The following is a 14,054-nucleotide window of genomic DNA, read 5'->3' on the forward strand; positions in this document are numbered from 1 at the left end:
ATGGACTACTTTGGAAGGTGATGGGTTCTCCAGTGGCATTACTCAATTTATGCAGCTTAGACATGTTGCAAATTAGAAATAAGGAAACTTATAAACACATTTGTTAACTGCTGCAATATAGCCATTGTCAGAACATGGAAATCCCTACAGATATTATAGACCAATGGTACAATTTCATGTGGCAGACAGCACTGCTAGAAAAACTGACACAAAAATTAGAAGTGTCAAGAGGACAAAAGAAACCTGATGGTTTGGTAAGACTTTATTAATTACACAAACAATGAAATCTATGGTAGGACAGTACCTACAGCACATAGTTATCCCTTATTTATTTAATTTATATATATATCCAATGACAAAAATAAATGAATATTGAAACATATATTTTGAATTGTTACTGGTATAAACTATTATTTGCCTGTGTTCACCAATCTAAACAGTATACAGCGGTACATTTGGTTACGTACTTAATTCGTTCCGGAGGTCCATTCTTAACCTGAAACTGTTCTTAACCTGAAGCACCACTTTTAGCTAATGGGGCCTCCCGCTGCTGCTGCGCCGCTGCTGCGCAATTTCTGTTCTCATCCTGAAGCAAAATTCTTAACCCGAGGTATTATTTCTGGGTTAGCGGAGTCTGTAACCTGAAGCATATGTAACCTGAAGTGTAAGTAACCCAAGGTACCACTGTATGTTATTGTACATCATAAATGTAACTGTAATCGTTCTAGAATTCATTCTCTCTCATAATTCAATCAACAAGTTTAAAAAAGTATTATTTTGGCGGTTTTGTTTAATTTAATTGTTATAAGTTATATGTTCATATGCAACCAAATTTGTAAGTCTATGCAAACATAGTTTTTTTAATTTAAAAAATTGATTAAACCCCCGCCCCCAAATTTAAAAACAAACAAACAAATAAACATGCCTGATTTAACTGTATGGGAAGTTGCTTGACTGTTTCCTTGTTTTTCTTTATGATATGTTCAGGTTTATTTTGGTGTCAATGGATAATTTTAAGTCTGCTGATACCGAAATAAATGAATGCATATAAATCAGCATACAAACCCGGGGTGGGGGGGAAGCACGCACAGTTCCACAAAGCTAAGAGATGCCAGAGTTTATTACCCAATGAAACAATGCTGCATCTTTGTGAGCATATTCATATAGTGGGTTTGTTTCTCCTCCTTCCTTATTGGGAAAGTTCTCTCAAGACCTGCTGTAGTCACTGGAGAAGTAAAAAGGGAACATTTGCCCCCCACCCCTGGTTAAAACCTCAGCATCAGTCTGTTCTCTCTAGTTCTCTGTAATGTTTGTATCAGAAGAGGCTGTGCATGTTCTAAACTGGTGTCCAGATGCAGCCATGGGCAGTTTGAAGGCTAGTAAGCTGTGGCTGCATAGTGACAAGATTCAAGAGTCAAGAATTGGGTTTTATACCAGCTCTGGATGTGTTTGCCCTCCCTCTAAAACAGCACATGGATTGACGCCTGAGTCACAAGGGAATTGCTGGAATTTAATTGATCTTTGTTGTAAACTTTGCACAAGATAACTTTGAAAAGAAAGAGGAGAGTGCCTCTTTGGAATTAAGACCTATTAACAGCAATTCAGCACCCTAATTTTACAGTTGGTCAGCCTCAGAAACATTCCATGTAAAATTGCTAAGGTGAAAAAGTATTAAGGAGGGAGGTGAAGAGAAGAAACCTTTCCTCTCCACATGATCTGTGTGTAACAATTGCATTTTAGCCTTTAAGCCTCCTACTAGGGCCAGTCAATGCAGCATATGAGCTCACTGCCTTCCCTATAGCCGGGATTCTTCCATAGTGTCTACTCAGAAATCCCATTCACCAGTGGTCTTTTCCAATGTTAGTTAAAAGGTTCCCAATTTCAGTCTCTCAACATGTTATTGGTTGCTTTTCATCATGACTGTGGGCTTACAATAGAGGCCTAGTGATCAAATGACCTTTATTAGTCAGCTTCTCTTCCCTACTGGCGAGAGAGTTTGAATTGCTAGCTTTGTTCTTTATTTCTCCAATAGCAAAATAGCTCTTGTTATGTACTGAAGTTTTCACCCTGGGCCAGCAGGGGCGATACTGTAGATATGCAAATGAAGGGTAGAAAGTGACGTTCAGTGATTGGATAGTTTTAGAAAGTTGTTACAGTAACAAGGTACTGGAGCTCTATATAAGCAGGCTGACTGAGCCCTTCAGTTCAGTTCTGTTCTGGCATCTGAATAAAGAAGAGCTGTTTGAAGAATCGCTGTGTCGTCTGATATGTTCACCCACAACTTAACAGCTCTATTTCAGTATTTTAACAAGTGAAAAGAAGAAAAAGGGTAAGGTTTTAACCATGGGTAGGCAAAATAAGGCCCGGGGGGCAGATCCGGCCCAATCGCCTTCTAAATCCGGTCTGCAGACAGTCCGGGAATCAGCGTGTTTTTACATGAGTAGAATGTGTCCTTCTATTTAAAATGTATCTCTGGGTTATTTGTGGAGCCTGCCTGGAGTTTTTACATGAGTAGAATGTGTACTTTTATTTAAAATACCTCTCTGGGTTATTTGTGGGGCAAGGAATTCGTTCATTCTCCCACCCCCAAATATAGTCCAGCCCTCCACAAGGTCTGAGGGACAGTAGACCGGCCCCCTGCTGAAAGTTTTGACTAAGGCACAAGTTTTGACTAAGGCACAAGTCACTGGTGAAGGTCTGTCCACACTACCTCTGTATTGTCCATTAAAACGTGAGTGAACAAATGGTGACATTTGCAGAGAGAAGTGCCAGTGTGAAAGCAACCCTCTTCATCAAGAGGAGATGAAACCCTCTGTGACTATTCTGACTCTGGCTGTTCCCAGTTTCTGAGGTAAAGTGAATGCCACTGAGCACAAGAGATAGGGCCTTCTCATCTGCTATCAAACACATTCACATAATCAGTTTGCCTGGCACCAAATTTGATGTCCTTTAGGCACCAGGCTGAAACAGTATTATCCCCAGGGGTTTAATGGTCTCAAAACTAGCTTCCTGTTGGTTCTGAAGGTGTTCACTACTTGTAGAAAATGCTTGTTTTTATATAATAATATTACTAGTTTGAATGTATGTTATAGGTCACCTTGAAAACATTTCATTGAAATGTAGGAGAAAAAAGTTTTAAACAGATTAAACAAACAAGCATGGCATGGCATATTCCTGAGGAAGAATTTCTCTCTTATAATAAATAATATAATAATAAAATTTTATTTATATCCCGCCCTCCCCAGCCGAAGCCGGGCTCAGAGCGGCTAACAACAGTAAAATAATACTGCTTCAAAAAATGCTTTAGGGCACTAGTTGTGGCTACTAGTAGGTTGGACATATGCATAAGCAGGCAGTATACGTCTGACATCCGTTAATAGGTATCATCTATGCCAGGTGTGGAGAAGCTTTGGCCCTCCCAGTGTTGCTGAACGACAACACCCATCAGCCCCAGCAAGCATGGTTAATGATCCGGGATGATGGGAATTGTAGTTCAGTGACACCTGGAGGGCCAAAGGTTCACCACACCTTATCTATGCAATCATGCTTCTTACTATGTCATTTCTAAGGTATGTCGTGCAGGCATCCCTCTGTTGCACTTCTTCACATTTTCATTTTGCTTGGTTTTTCTGGACTTATCACTCAGTGACCCTCTGTACCTCTTTATTCATCTCTCTCCCATGGAAAATTCCTTGTCTCTGGACTGTGGCTTGCTCTTCTGGTTGGGTTAATATCCAACAATAATGCTGAATGTGTGCAAATGCACCTTGCCCTCTTCACAAACAAAGTGCTAACTGATATACATTTAACTTCATTCAGGATCGCAGCCTAAAGACATAACTAGATGGTGATTCTCCCCTGCCACCGCCACCAGGGGTGGAAAAGCAACATGGATTTCAAGATTTAGCGCACAAATAGTGTTCTTCTATATTCCATTCTGCACGGCAGTGCACATTTCTCCAGCAAGACAGAGCAGTGCACTTGTAGGATTTTGTCATCAGAAAGAAGTCTCACACTACTCCCATGTTCCTTTCCCTATGTACAAGAAAATTATCATCAACAACAAATAATAATAATTAATAATTTTTAAGCTGCTGTGTGCTCATCCAAACCAGCAATGGGGTATGGAGAGCATTTAAGCAAATATGTATGTATGCGAACATGCTGTTTTGAGTGCGTGTACTTCTTCCATTTTTAAAATATTTACATTTTTGAAGTTATACAAGCTGCCACAGGGTGGGGAGAAAGCAAATATGCAGAGAGCATGCCAAGAGTCATGGCACTGCCCCAGTTGGAGGCGAAAGCAAAAGAACAATTTTAATTACTTATGGCATGTGCCTTAAAACTTTTTCACCTCTGTGAAGGATCAGAGAATGTTATGCTGTTCATTAATGCCCACAAACCCTCCAAGGCACTCTGATAGAAAGTGCTAATCAGAGGCAAAGTATTTATTACAAATTCACATGTTTATAGCTGTGTCTCACTTAATTTTTAAAACATTAAACAAGGCTTAGGCTTAGTACTCAAAGCTAGTCATTATCACGTTTCTCAGAATGTGTGAAATTGCCTTAAGGGCATAACAGCTATCAAAGCAACCCGTAATTAAACTACACTTATGGCACAATTGAGAATGCACGGGACTAAATTAATATTAAAAAGTGGCTACTGCATGATGCAACAAGCATCTCAGAAACAATAAATTATGAGGCAAATACAGACAAAAGTACTTGTGTTAAGTTGGCTGTATGTGGAAAGTGGTTTGGGAAAGGGCTTTGAAAGGGACTTTAACTCAGGCTATGTGCACATTAGCACCTTGAAACACAGCAAAATCATCCCCCCAATTTCATTTAAAGTTGTTTCTTTATGTTGCTTTTCACACCACAGAGAGGGAAAGGGTGTTTTCACCAGATACTCAGCAACTAGTCTGTTTCCCTGCACTGAACTCCAATTCACTGGTCATGCATGCATGCACAACAGCTGGATGAAATGTATACATCTCAGTTCAACTATGCCTTCCATTTCCTAATTGGATGGAAGCTCGCTTGAGGAAAAGCACATAAAACAGAACAGAGGCTCCAGCTTCTCCAGAAGATTGTGGTGCCCCCACACAACGTCATACGATGTCCTGATGTTGTACAAATGAAATTCTTTGAATATTGAGGGGGCCCAGCTCCCTAAAAAAAAATATTCAGTGGGCTGAAAGTGCCTTAGCCCCTAGAAGTTGGCACCTATGAAACAGGAGTATTTCTCAAGAAGATACAGGATACCTATGGATTTTGGCTAAGACCATGCATACAGAACTTCAAACAGCAGTAGTTGGAGCATGGTTAAGACAGAATAAGTGGTAATGTGTACACAGTGTTTGTTAGCTGTGAACATGGCAGCCTTAAGTGGGAATTCTGGATGGCTCTATTTTTCAGCCAGTCATCTTATCTCTTTATTTTTCAAATTTTTGAATATAATTACTGTAGGTCAGGTACAGGGAATCTTTGCCTCTCCAGATGCTGCTGAACTATAGCTCCCTGGCCATTGGCTAATGGAAGTTGTTAAGATTCCTCACACTTGCTGTATAGCAACCTTCGTTTCTCTGTCTCTCTCCTTGCCCCCATTTGATGACCTCATTTCCTCTTTTGGAAGGCTCCAACATTCCCAGGGGATTACATTTCTTCTAATTGAACAATCACAACACACACATGCCTTGTCATGAGATACAAGTTCTCTGTCATTCTCAGGACACTCTCCCTCCTATTTTGTACCTATAATTGCTGTCAGCCTCAATGCTAAAAATAGTGTGTGAACTGCTCAGCACACAGCACTTCTGAGCCACGTGAACACCATGATCTCTAGGGAGAAACTACCTTGGCCACAATCCAACAGAGTTCACTATCCTAGAGCTGAGATCAATAGTCTTAAGTGTCTTTAACTCTTTGTTGGACTCTGGCCCTTCTTTGGGGGGGGGCACAGCTATAGGTTTCCCCATAGCTATAATAAGCTATCTGGAAATTACAAAGTATTTACTCTGTGAAAAAGAATTAAAGCTCATTCGAGCTTTCAGACATATTACAACTTCATTTTAGAGTTAGGGTTGAGTAATTTTCAGTGCTTGTAACGGATACATATCATATTTAACCAAATTTATTATATTGATTAAGCATACAGCTTTGTATGTATAACACACTTTTTGAGTGAGTTTCACAGAAATCCTAACTGAGCATGAAAAATGAACAGCTTCAACTGAAATAAACAGTAAATAGGGAATAGCTACACAGACAAAATCATTCCAGGAGAAAATATGGAGAACTATTTCATGATACCCTGATCCATAACACATTTCTTGTCATTAACCAGGGGGTGCCAACTTAATAAAATATTGGGGGGGCCCTCAGGTAAGCCCCACCCCCCATAATCGATCACATTATACAGTGCATACGCATTATTTGAGTGGCAATGCCGATCAACTTTGGGGGGCCCTTGCCCTCTCAAATATACTACTGGTGTGGTGAAGACCCCTCGGTCCCTAGGAGTTGGCTCCTATGCCATTAACAGAGACCAATGTTCAAATTTCTGAATAACCTTGGGCCATTCAGTATCACTTAGCTTAACCCACCTCACAGATCAAATGGGGAAAGCCCATGTATTCTGCCCTAAGCTCCTTGGAGGAAAGGTGGGATACAGATAAATTGATGTCAGTGGGACTTACTTCTATGTTAGGTACTTCATACTGAGAAATGTAAATGATTTCAATTCCTTCTAGATGACAGAAGTTTTCAAGGTCTCCTAATGCTGAAAGTCTCGTGCCCAGAGACAGAGGTGTTGGCTTCCACAAAGTAATTAACCATTAGGTGTGCATCCAAGAGGAATATACCACTTCCCGTCTCACACCTGTATGGTTAACAGGGAATTATGTGTTATTAGGTTATGTAACCCATGCCAACGTGCACAGAAACAATCTCCCTCACTTAAGTTCTCGTCTTAGGGATATTGTCACCAGACTACATTAACAAGGGAGTTTACCTTTAACTAGCAAGTAGATACGTTACTGGAGTAGAAATGCAAAGGAAGCGTGGGTGGGTGGGTGCTGTAGGTAACTGCAACCCACAAATTGATGACAGAGGCATTTATTTATTTAATAGTTTTATATCCCACACCTTCCTCCAAAGGTGCCCAGGGCGGAAAATGTGTCAACACTAATACGGCTAGCACTTCTAAAAACAATTTAAAATACAGGGGTCAGCAAACTTTTTCAGCAGGGGGCTGGTCCACTGTCCCTCAGACCCTGTGGGGTGCCAGACTATATTTTTTTGGGGAGGAATGAACAAATTCCTATGCCCCATAAATAATCCAGAGATGCATTTTAAATAAAAGCACACATTCTACTCATGTAAAAATACCAGGCAGGCCCTACAAATAAACCAGAGATGCATTTTAAATACCGTAAAAGGACACATTCTACTCATGTAAAAACAAACTGATTCCTGGACCATCCGCGGGCCAGATTTAGAAGGCGATTGGGCCAGATCCGGCCCCCGGGCCTTAGTTTGCCTACCCATGATTTAAAACAACCTTCCAAAAATTAGTTAAAAGACAACCCCTGAAAATCAGTTTAAGACTTCTGAAATATCCATGTGCTCATGGGTGCAATCATGAGTTCAATATGTAGCGACTGGCAAGGTTTCTGAGCCTCTCTCAAGCATGTTTTTAAACATCAAGAACCCACACAAAAAGATAATAAATAACAAGAATGTAGCCATGCTTTATTGTGTTCATTAAGGATTCAAAGTAGAGACCAGGTTTCTTTCCCTTGCATGGTGTTATATTGATACGTATAGCAAAGCTTAATGACACTGCATTTTATTGCCCATTACTGCAACTGTGAATGCTTGCTGTACTTATGTTTGATGTATTGTGCACCTTGCATAAAAATGTAAGAGTGAACCTCTGGCATTTAAAGGCGTTCTGGCCATTGTTTATATTTTTATGCATCACCCATAAGTACGTACCTACCTTGAGTGGATACACCTATCTGACGAAGCCGGTTGTAGTCCACAGGTGCTTATGCCACAATGCATCTTTTATAAGTTTACACTCCCAGATTAGTGGGAAATTCAGAAGAACTTTCTTCTGAGTGGGCATTTAGGGTTGTACTGTTCATCTTTAAGGAGCCACAAGACCCTCCTTGGTAACATTTAAACAACTTCTCAATATCTTGACTATTCAAGTAGATTTATAAATGCTGCCCAGGCATGATGGAACTTGGACAAGAGCCCTTTTTTAAAAAGTAACACACACTCTAAGAAATATAATTTCAAGTTATGGGCACTGAAAATGGGAAAAAGAACTGCATTTACTACATTAAGTAGAGAACTTGCCAGAGGCAGCCTGCCCCATTATGCCACCTGAAGCAAAACAGGAAAGTGCTGCCCTGGTGCAGCCATATTTACAGTTTCTAGGTTTATTTTTATTATTTATATTACATACATACATATTTAAAAAGACTTATTTAAAGATCTCTCTGGAAGTCATTCATCTGGTGGTAGGGGGCTCCCGCGACGGCACCCTTTGGATTCTGCTACCCTAGATAGCTGCCTCAGCCCACCTCACTGCCCTTGGAAACCACCTGCATTTCATAGCACCGCAGCTCCAAAATGTGGGTCTGTTGTTGAAGAATACTGCTTGCTCCCAAAGACCTCAGTGGTGCACAGTGCATTTTATTTCTGGGGGTACTCAGTATGCAGTACCGACAGCTTTTTTCTTCAGATGTTAAAAGTGTGGCACTTAGGGTAACAACTTCATGGTGAGTGCCATCACCTTTTTTTCTAAACAAGAAAGAAAGAAAAGAGCCCTGGTGGCGCATGGGTGCCAACTTAACATGAAGTGAGGGGGCAGGTAAGCCCCCCAACCCACATAATTGACCTCAAGACGCAGGGCACCTGAACGACTTGAATGGTATTACCCATCAATTAGGGTGGGGGAGCCCCATCAAATATTTTATTCATAATTATTCATAAAGGAATTTTATTCATAATTATTCATAAAGGAAACAGCTTATAAGAAGTAGATAAGGATGCCAGATGCAGCATAAAGGAAGTATTTTATTTGGTTGTTTGTATTGTTGTATATTATGTTGTTTGTTATGTTTGTGTCTGATGGGGGTGGATTTCTGTGTTGGGGGGTGGGGGGTTGTGTTATGTTGTAAATAAAATTTCCAATAAAATTTTAAAAAACCAAATATTTTATGGGGCGGGCGCCAAGGGACCTCAGCCCCTACGAGTTGTTTCGTATGTCGGCGAGTTAGCACACTGATTAGGGAGGGAGACACCATTGTGTTGGAGGGCTTTACCTATTTGCTTTTAAGACATCCAAAACCCTTATCCCTGCGTCAAAGCCGAGCAAACCCTCCCCTTTCCTGGACTCAATAAAGCACTTCTGCTTCTATCTGAATCTCCACTGTGCTGGTTCTAGCAAACGCGAGGCTTTGCCTGCAAGGCTATAACGGGGACTCTCTTAATCGGGGGAGGCCGACAGAGCTCGCCTAGCTCTGGCGCGCCGCCGCTCCTCCGTTACCAGCGCAACAACGCGTTCCATTCTGGAACCTTCCCGAAACAGGAGCGAGCAACTCGCGCCCTCGTAGAGCAGCGGGAGGGAGGAGGAGGAGGACAGGCAGAGGAACGTGCCTCCACTTCCATATATGGTCGCGGCCGGAAGACACTCCGTCACGCCGTCGGCTCGCAGCGTCTCTGCGGGCTCCCCGACGTCACGGCGCTGACGTGCTTCGCGAAGCGCCCTAGAAACCAAACAGTAAACAAGAGCGGGGCGCCTTAGGAACTGGGGCAGAGGGCTGGAGTGGGAGTCGGAGAAACCCGCTGCGGCTGCGGAGGGCGGAGGCGGTGCGCGCGGGGCCGAGGTCAAGCGGAGTGCCTATCAATCGCTGTTCTTTTTTAAGCCCGGCTTGGAATTCCCTTTTGTTTTGTTTTGCTTTGCTTTGTCTCTTCCGTTCTTGGAACTTGCGGGGAGCTCGGGAAATGGCTTCGTGAGGGCCCTCCCCACCCCCGGCTCGGGATCAAAGGGGCAAGGGAACTCCCGGCCACCTTCCTGTCACAATTTCAGCGTCTGGGTTTTGCTTACAATCGCTTCCCAGCTGTAAGAGCAGGGCAGGCCCGAGCTCTTCCCATGTTCCGTCTTCCGCCGAAAGGCTGCTTTGCTGGTCCGGCGAAGCATGAGCAACGAAGAATCTTGTGGCACCGGCTTAAAGATTAACATATTTATTATGGCGCAAGTTTTCATGGACCACAGTCCGCTTCGTATGAACTGTAATCCTGAATTGGCAAACATACATACAGGGTGGGGGATGTAGATAGAGGAGTGAGCTCAGAGGGAAATGAAATACAAATAGAACAGCGAGGATTACCTGGAACCAACTATTTGTAACTATCTGTAGCTATTTTTGCTTTCAGGTGATCATTGCTATCTGTTCTTTGTGCAATTCATGTTGCTACAAACCACTCATTAGAAAATGCTTTTCAGGCCTCCCTCCCCAGCTTATAAAGAAAATGAGAAGCCTTCAAAATGCCCCATATGCCCCTGCCATAAAAATCAACGTATCTCAGATATGTTGGAGGCACTCATATGCCAGCAGTGAAACTTCTTATAAATAAGGCTATTTTGTGAGTGTGATAGGTGGTTGCCAACCCCAGACACCTTTCTTTGCTTTCAGGATCTACGCCATCTGCATACTGTGCAATAAACAACGATGCAATCCCACTTGTATACCACAAACCATTGTTCCTCTTTGCCTTGGACAGAATTCTGCAAGCTAACACTCCCTGTCAAGAACCAGACTGTAGAAAGCTGTCTTCTCCCATTATTCAGCATCATGTGCAAGTGAAACCTGATTTTAATGCAACTGCATCTGGATTTGTACCCATAGTACAGTTTCTCTCCCATGAGAAAAATTATATCCCTTTTTAGCCACCTAAAGTGGCTATACCAACAAATATACTTGTAGATTTATGCTAAACTTGTCAAAAAGAATTCTTTACTGATACATGCCTTCTAGAAAACAATTCTCATAAAAGATGAGCATACTTTAAAATTAATATTGTATGTATTATGTAATTATATTTTAAAACCTAACTAATAAACAATGCACCATTTTTATTGATCAGGTTGCTTATCTTGTTCCTCTTGTTTTTGAATTATTTTGTTTAAATGTTTTAGATAATTTTATATGTATATTTTTTGAAGAGCTGGGACTGTCCTGGAAACACTTAAAACAGAGCATGAAATGTGTTAGATAAAATAAACAAATAATGACTTTTTAAAAACCTCATGGGTTCCTTCTTTTTCATTGCTTAGTATGTTTAAGCTTAAGAGGAAATCCAATAGGCAGAGGAGGAAAAGTCATACACAAAAACAGTCCCAAGAAAAATGGGCAAATCTAGTAATTTTCTTTGCTTAGCAGATGCAGTTTTCTCTTATCCTTCACAACAGACAAAGATCCATTAACCTGTCCTGGGCATTTTGGAGATACCTTCAGCTTCCAATGTTTTAATTGGTCATTTAGAAATAGATAGGTCTAACCCAGCTGCAATTATTGTTCCATGTCAAGTTCCTAAATTGTTTGAAATACTTCAAAAGCCATTCTTTCAAGCAAAATACACATTTAGCACGTTCGAGGAATGGAAAGGTTGCTGTCAGAAAAGCAAAACCACATGATAGTTCCATAATACATATGTCAGTGATGCTTGACTGGCCCTGCATCTCCAACAAGAGTTCGCACCCATAAGCTTTCTATACCAAAGCCTCATTACATAGAATATTTTTTTCCTTTTCTTCCCCAACTACCTTTTTATTGCATGTATGCTGCATATCCTATGGTGCAACTCTAAGCATGTTCATTCAGAAGTACATCCTCCTGTGTTAAATAGCATTTACTTCCTAGTAAGAGTGTTTAGGATTATAGCCTGATATGTAAAGTAGAAGGTGCAACAGTTAATTTGACAGGGTTCAATTAAGCATGCTCCTAAGTGAATGTGAATAGGATTATAACCCTGGGAAGACAAATCACAATGTAAGGCATCCTATGAAATCTGTAAGGTCTCTGCACCAAAAGAATATAATTATAAAACTGGAAACAATTCAGTCTATCATGCACAGATACATTTGCAGTTATATTTAGAAAGCAGTATAACTGAGTATTACTCATAATAGTAATATTTCTTCTGAAATATTGAGATGTGAGAGATATTAGACACAGTATAATACTGTATTGGGGAAATATCAGTAATGCTTTCTAAATGAAGCTGCACATGGATTATTTGGATAATGCACTGTAAGGCTGATATCCCGAAGAATGTAGAAACTGTCTTTTTAAAAACATTTTAATATAATTTATAAGGATATTCTTCATGGGATTTTCATAAGGTCATGTTTCATTTTAATACATTTATTTGAATGGGAACTCTATTATGCCCTCATTTCTCATTGTTAAATTATATGTGATTACACTATTTTCTTATATTTTGTGCCACTAAAAGATATTGAAAAATATAATCTAGAAAATTAGCTTTTCAAGGTCCAAGATAAAATTCCATGACAGGAAAATTGCTTCCAGCTCTATTCAGCTTTTCTGTGTGATTTAGATAAGTGATCATTTTATTAACCAATGTTCGGACTGTGTAGTTATACTCTCAGAAGTAGAATAAACATGAATGCTACCGTAGTACCTTGATGGGACAAAGGGTATGGTTGTTGGATCAAAGCTAGATATATTTCATTGATTTTCCTGCTTGCAATCCTTGTGACTACTATGTTTTAGGGAAACATAGCAGAGTCACAAGGATTGCAAGCAGGAACATCAATGAAACATACCTTTCTTTGATCCAATAACCATATCTTTTGTCCCATGCAAAATACATAGCTACTTTTACAGGTTCACTTGAAAAGAGTATTTCTATTCTCAATATAAAAATACCAAGATATGCAGTTATGCTTGATAGTCTGGACAGAATATTTACCAGTGTTGCACGTGTGTTATGGAGAAGTTGCAAAGAAATAAGCAGGTTCAAATGCTTAGAGTACAAGGGGCATGTGATTATTAAATTATTATTCTATATGATTATTGTAAAATACATACTATTCTCACTCAGCCCACAACCTCTGTTGCAGTGATCATAGTTTATTAGATGCATCTGCTCTGAGGAGAGCATTTTTGCAACTTTCTCTCCCCAGGCCAGGAAAAGACTTGTTCTCAGTTCTACACAAATGTAGTTATCCAGATAACATCTCTTGTCATTTCTTCTGTATGCATCTATAATTTCTCACTCGCTGCCAGTTTGGAAGCAAAATTAACAATGGTTTTGTCGTGTTACTTAAACGTAATCATTGGTACTTTTCACTGGTATTCATTGGTATTTTGCTCGTGCTACAAATATTAATATCAGTCTACAATATCAATATTTCCATCATACTATTTTTTAGCACTTTGCTCTAAAATATATTATTGGTACTCAGCTCTTTGTACAAACTAAGCATGTAGTCAGACCTTTAAAAGAGTTTTGCAGCACCACCAATTTCCACAGGCAAAGAGGTGAGTTTCTGAGTGTTCTTAGAAAGAGGTTTTCTTTTTTGCTGTTGGAGAAACCGTCGCCTACCAGAACGGAAACAGCAGTTTTATCTGCACTCAAATATTGCTTCTTTGGGCAAGGGGTTACCATGAGGAACCTTAAGCTTGGGGGGCAGATGCATGTCTCTGGGCCACTGGGTCCAGCCTTCAGGACTGTGCCCTGCCCACCCCTCTCACCAGTTTACACCTGCCATTGGCTTTGCCCTCACCCTCCTCAAGTGCTTTTGCCTGACTGGAATGTATTTTCTGAACTGTGATAATGCATCACGCTTGCGTGGATGGAGAGATGTGGGTGTAGATGTCTCTGACTTTTGCATAGCTGGAGTGCAGCCTGCTGTACAAGAATAAGAGTCCACCCACTGTTGCTCCATTCACTTTTGCCACTGCCTCCACCCTCCATTGGCATGCGGATCCCAGAGCAGGCTGCCCA

General features: G+C 40.7%; 1 long non-coding RNA gene across 1 annotated transcript; it reads left to right on the plus strand.

Moving 5' to 3' along the window:
• The first annotated feature begins 9,811 nt into the window (after positions 1–9,811).
• LOC128408995 (uncharacterized) lies at positions 9,812–11,161 on the plus strand. The gene is made up of 2 exons (XR_008329174.1): positions 9,812–9,887; positions 10,715–11,161. It is a non-coding gene; the product is annotated as an uncharacterized LOC128408995 (long non-coding RNA).
• Positions 11,162–14,054: the final 2,893 nt, after the last annotated feature.

This window comes from Podarcis raffonei, chromosome 1 (genome assembly GCF_027172205.1).
Source record: "Podarcis raffonei isolate rPodRaf1 chromosome 1, rPodRaf1.pri, whole genome shotgun sequence".
NCBI lineage: Eukaryota > Metazoa > Chordata > Lepidosauria > Squamata > Lacertidae > Podarcis > Podarcis raffonei.